Raw genomic sequence first — 5,936 nt, 5'->3', positions numbered from 1 at the left:
TCTTTGTCAAATTGTGATTTGTTTTCTGTGCCTGTGTAAGTTTTTGCCTTCTGTGATTTGAAATCTTGACTGTGTTTACCTTGATCTGTTTTTGTCTAACAAATTGGATCTGAGGATCGTTGGATTTGACCTGGATTGAACTTGTTTTTTGACCTGCCTTTGCCATACATTTTGGATTTGCTTGCTCTCTGGATTTCTGGCCTTGTCCTTGGATTGGACTTTGTTTTTGAGACTTCCACCTGATTTTTCTAATAAACTTGTTTGACATTACTGGGTCTGTGATTTGGTCTTGGCCTGTCATTCCTCACAAGGAGACAACAGGAGAGTGGAGGGGAAAGAGGCCACAGACTGAAAAGGAGCAGTGCAGCCCGATTAAAATATAGGCAAAACGTAGTACACTGCTTCACCACTATTTTTTTTTTTTATTAGAGTGCTCTATATAACTATTCTAGCAAAGTTGCTGTGCCACTGTTTCAACTTATTACACTGATTTGTTGAATACTTGACTCTGATTTGGTCAATTACTGCATTCTATGCTCTGTTATTTCTGAATAGCAGACTGTTGCTATGGATGCTAACGGACTAGTTTTTCAGCAGAAGCAATAAAATCATTTGTAAATCAATATAATCATTTTTGGATCAATATTTTGTGTCAAATGACTGATTTCTTTAAGTAGCCATGTAATAAGCTGGATAATGTACAGTGAACCGGTCATTAGGGCAGAAAAAAACCTTGATTCAAGATCCCTGTGAAGCGCAGGGGTCTTCAATGGGTTTATTTCTCATTATTACACAACTTTGTTGAATACTCGCTTCTGATTGGTCAATTACAGCATTCTACCGTCTGTTATTTCTGTATAGCAGAGTGCTGCTATGGAACTGTTTGTTTTAGTGGAAGCCATAAAATAATTTTTAAATCAATAAAATCAATAAAAAAAATAAAATCAAATAAAATCAATTTAAATCAGTATTTTGTGTCAAATGATTGATTTCTTTAGTAAGTAGCCATGTAGTAGCGGGATAATGTACAGTGAATCACCCTGAAGGGGTTTATTTTGCTATAATGACTGGCTCGCTGTACAGTATCCCTTACTTAGATGCAACAGAGCTTGTTTGACCATTCGCCAGTTAGCCTTGTGTTGGCAGAGTAGAAGTAGGTCTACCTTTTGTGTGATTGCATCTACAGTTGACAAGGATTGAAATATTTGCATAGTAGCTACTCTCCTTTTTGCAGACAGCAAGGTCTATAGTTAGCTCCATTGTTAGCCCCTTTGTCTACTAGTTAAGTTGTAACGATCAGCTATCACACAACGATCATTACCACTATACACACGGGTAAAATTGATTCTCCTTTCAGATGAGACTGATGTTTCCTATTCTTATGAATTGCTACAATTGGATTTGTAAAAAAATTAAATAAATAGGCAACGCGGAAGAGGCCGTAACTTAAATGTATTAACTTGCTCAAACACCCAACACCTCTTATTTACACATACACAAACCAAATGCCAGTCTTAACGTTCGCTCCGTCTCCGTATTCGCAACGCAATCCATGAAGAAAGTCATTCAAAAAAAAACGGTAATCCAACGCAATATGAAAAAATAAAGAGCCCCCAAAAAATCAACGAACAACAAAAAAAAAAGATAATCCACCGTGCATCCAGCAAAAAAAAGGAAAGAAAAAAAGGACAACCTCACCGCTCCGGCAGGAATAGGGATCCGAAGATTTTACCTGCGTTCAGGCGTGAAATGCGGTGATTGCAAGTTTTTTCAAAGAAACGTTCACGCAGTTCCTTTTTCAGTTGAATTTATTTTGAGTGCACTTTAAATGCTCAGGTCCCCCGCAGACTCCCTGACTTTCTTTTCACGCTCCTCTCCTGCCACACCCGTGTCTCGTTTTAAAAATATTTTGAAAGTTCCCGGGCTGGCAAGTCAGCTGACAGTTGGGTCAGCTGACCGGTGTGACGGCCAGCTGATTTCCCCCAACAGAGCAAACGAAAATAAAACAACAGACTGGTAAAAAATTAAAACAACCATAATACATTTTGGGGATGGAATATTACCTTATAGGGATTCCCTTTATTGATGGTCAAGCGTCATCCTGTTAACCTTGCATTTAAAAAAAGGAATCCTAAAACCCATATGTGGCGGTGCTACAAAGTTACCTCCATAGTTAGCAGACTACCAGTTTTTGACCACTCATTTGCTGTCCCCCAGCCCCTACCCCATTTTCCAACATGGATTTGGAAGATGAAATAGAGGAGAGGGTTCATGCTGAGCCTACTTGTAGTGCTCCTGCAGCCAAAAAACCTTGCACAAGTTCTGTCTTGCAGCATTTCACAGTCAGTGCAGATCCAGCCAAGGAGATCTGTAAAATGCAAAAGTAAATTTAGCAGAGGCAAAGATGTTAAACATCTGTCAGCATCTACAATGCACAGTCACTTGAATTCAAGCATCCTACCCTGGTATCCACCCAACCCTCCACAAGTACCTCATCAACAAAACAGCTATGTCCTGTCCCTGCAAGTAACCCCTCTACATCACCTATCTTAGCTGCGTTTAAGGCAAAACAGGTTTGTCCACCCCACCACCCCAGATCAAGGCAAATAACAGACACAGTCAGGGTCGGAGATTGGCCCACAGCCTGACGGCGTCGTTTTTAAAAAGACGCTGCCTCCAGATGCCAGTTGCCCCCGCTTTTCCTGGCCAACTTGACCATGCCTTTTTGCTGTGTTTTAATAACTCGTGTGTATTTTTTTTCTGAGAGATACTCGTTGTATATAGTGTAAATCTGTAAGTGAAAAAGATATCATCACGCAGAATTATATTTCAATTGCATACACCACAGAATTTTAATATCTTTGTGCTGTTGGTAAAATAAATATGTATAATGATTAATTGTAGTCCTTGAGTTCTTGATTACCAGATAAACTCAGATGTCTCAGTTTTATAAAACTGTCCATTAAAATCTAAATTTGAGCTGACATTTGGCGTACTGGAGGAGGTATGCCACTAGAGGTCAGTGTTGAATTGGGTTTTTTTCTTGTTTCATATCGGCTGGTATTGTACACTTGTATTGTACCTGTGTCTTACGGGGTCAAAACATTCTTTGTAACTGCTAATATATTTTTAACTGATTTAAATTGTTTTCTGGTAAATGTGTTAGAAGTTTTGAGCATACCAAGTAAAAAATAAAATACTGTAGCACTTTGTTGTATAATATCCAAAATAAAAATATTATGATAGTGACAAAAGTCCAAGTTAGAAATTATTTTACTCTGAGAAACCCACGTCCACCACTCTTTAATTTGGAATAAAATTAACTAAAAATAGACTAACAAATAAAATAATTGTTAAACAATGGATGCTTAATGATGCTGTGTGCCTTCCCCAGGCACTGCTGGTGGAAGATGTCCTCAATGGCAGGGAGTCTGTTGCCTGTGATGTAATGTGTCACCTTGCGGCTGTGGGCAGAGCAGTTCCCGTACCAGACCATCATGCAGCCCGTCAGCAAGCTCTCGATGATGCACCTGTAGAAGTTTGTGAGGATGCTGGCGTTCATGCCAAACTACCTCAGTCTTCTTGACCACGGTGTCCATATGTAGTGACCAGGAGGGGTCCTCTGTGATGTGTAGACCAAGGAATTTGAAGCTGCTGATCCTCTCAACCTTAGCAACAACAGTGTGGATGGGCAGGTGTCAGCCCCCCTGTTGTCTTCTGTAGTTTACGATCATCTTTTTAGTTTGGCTGATGTTAAGTAAGAAGTTGTTGTCCTGGCACCAGCTGGTTATTGCCTTCAGCTCTCTGTAAGCCGTCTCATATTTGTGTGTGATGAAACCCAGGATGATCAGCAAACTTGTTGTCAGCAAACTTAATGATGACATTTGAGCTGTTGTAGCAGGAGTAGTTTTAACCTGTTCAAATGAATATAAAGTTTGTCAAAATATTAGATTCTCAATCCCCTGAATATTCATTTACAAGTGTTCTCATGATTTTTTCTAAACTGTTTGCATCCTTCTCTTCATGCCAGTTGGTAACCGTTGGTTGTGAAGGTCATTGGGTATGTCACATCTCGTCCCTATTCTTTGTACTGGTGGCGAGTGTGGTAAGGTTAAAACACAAGCCCTGGTCATTGTCATATTAAAAATGTTTTAAATTATTTTATAATTGATGGTATTCCATTTTTATGCACAGGAGCCGGAAATGAGTTGTATTATAATACTGTAAATTGACAACCAAATACTGTTTATTTGCCAGGTATGTTAAAATGTATTGTGTTTAAATGTATTTTTAGTTAGCTAAGTGGCCACTATATTCTGAATGTTATTTGTGTTATCTGTTATCAAAATCATAATGGGTTTTAACAAAGCATGTAACTTTGCTGTGTAACAAAAACAAACAAACAAAAAAACTGGTGGCGAGTGCAGAGCAGGAGACGAGTTGTATTATAATACTGTAAATTGACAACCAAACATTTTATTTGCCAGTTAATAAAACACGAGCTATGAACCCGGTGCATCCTGTCTGTGATCCATGCAAGAGACAGAGTTTGACTCGAATCTCCCGGTTGACCCAGGGCCTCTGTTTGGGGTAGGTCCAGATGGAGATTTTTGGGACAACATCGTTGATGCACTTGTTTATAGCGTATGACAGAGTCTGTGTATTCATTGATGTTGCCATCAGCTGCCAGTCAGTTGTCTCAATGCAGCCCTGTAAGACCCCCTAAGCCTCTTCGTCCTATTTATAGATGACCCTGGAGACTGGCTTTTCCTGTTTCAGTTTTTGCCTATATGCAGGCAGCAGCAGGACGGAGCAGTGGTCCAATTTTCTAAAAGCAGGGTGGGGGAGGGGTTTATAGCAGTCTTTGAATGGGGTGTAGCAGTGATTCGGGGTCTGTTCTCCCCTGGTGGGAAAAGTGATATGTTGATAGTACTTTGGGAGAACTTTCTTCATATTGGCTCTGTTGAAGTCTCCCAAAACAATGAGTGCAGCCTCTGGGTATGAGTTTTCCAGTCCATTTACAATCCTATACAGCTCATCCGGTGCTGAATGTTTATCAATCTGTGGGGGGATGTAAACAGCTGTCAGGAGGACTGAGCTGAACTCTCTGGGGAGGTAGAAGGGTCTAACTTTGATGGTCAGCAGCGCCAGTACCGGTGAGCAGTGCGTTGTTAAAACACAGACATCCATGACCCACAAAGAGTGAACCATAAAGCACACACCCTGTCCCCTCAACCTGCCTGAGTCTTTCATTTGATCTTGCTGGCGTAGTCGGGCATGCTGGGCATAGTCAGGCACGCTTGGCTCCAGCCTTGCCTCAGTGAATGCCAGAACACAGAATGTTCCTAATGTCCCTTTCATGTTTAATTTGTGTGCGCAATTTGTCCAGCTTGTTGTCCAGCGACTGTACATTAACTAGAAGAATGCTGGGCAGAGGAGGTTTCTAGTTTCTCTGTCGGTTTCTACGCAGAACCCCGGTGTGCTCCCCCCTCTTTGTTTTCCTCAGAGGTCGTGCAAGTAAACAAAAGACCCAGGAGAGTACAGTGTCTGCAGTGTCGCAAGTCGGTTTAGGTCCGAACTGGCTGACAAACGTATCTCCAAAAGTGTTGGTTAGTCACACTGAATGTATGATAGTGCTGAATTAGAAAAAAGAGCTAGTAATAAAAAGTAAATCCGCACAACTTTGCTGTGTGGGGGAGCTGAGGGAATACTCACTTTGTGAGTCAGGAGAGTGGCAGGGGTAAGTGTGACAGGGTCACTTGGGTCAGTTGAGATGGGGATGAGAGGCCTAATGTTAATGATGACTGTCACCTCCGCCATCAGTGTGGTCAGTACCTTGTGTGTTAGCTTTGAGGGTCCAAGCTGGATAAACATTGAATCAAGGCTTCTTCTAGCTATTCTTATCATCCTCTCCCGCCCATGTGAGAAGCATGAGG

This window comes from Chanos chanos, chromosome 5, assembly GCF_902362185.1.
Source record: "Chanos chanos chromosome 5, fChaCha1.1, whole genome shotgun sequence".
Lineage (NCBI taxonomy): Eukaryota > Metazoa > Chordata > Actinopteri > Gonorynchiformes > Chanidae > Chanos > Chanos chanos.
This window is presented reverse-complemented; position numbering follows the sequence as displayed.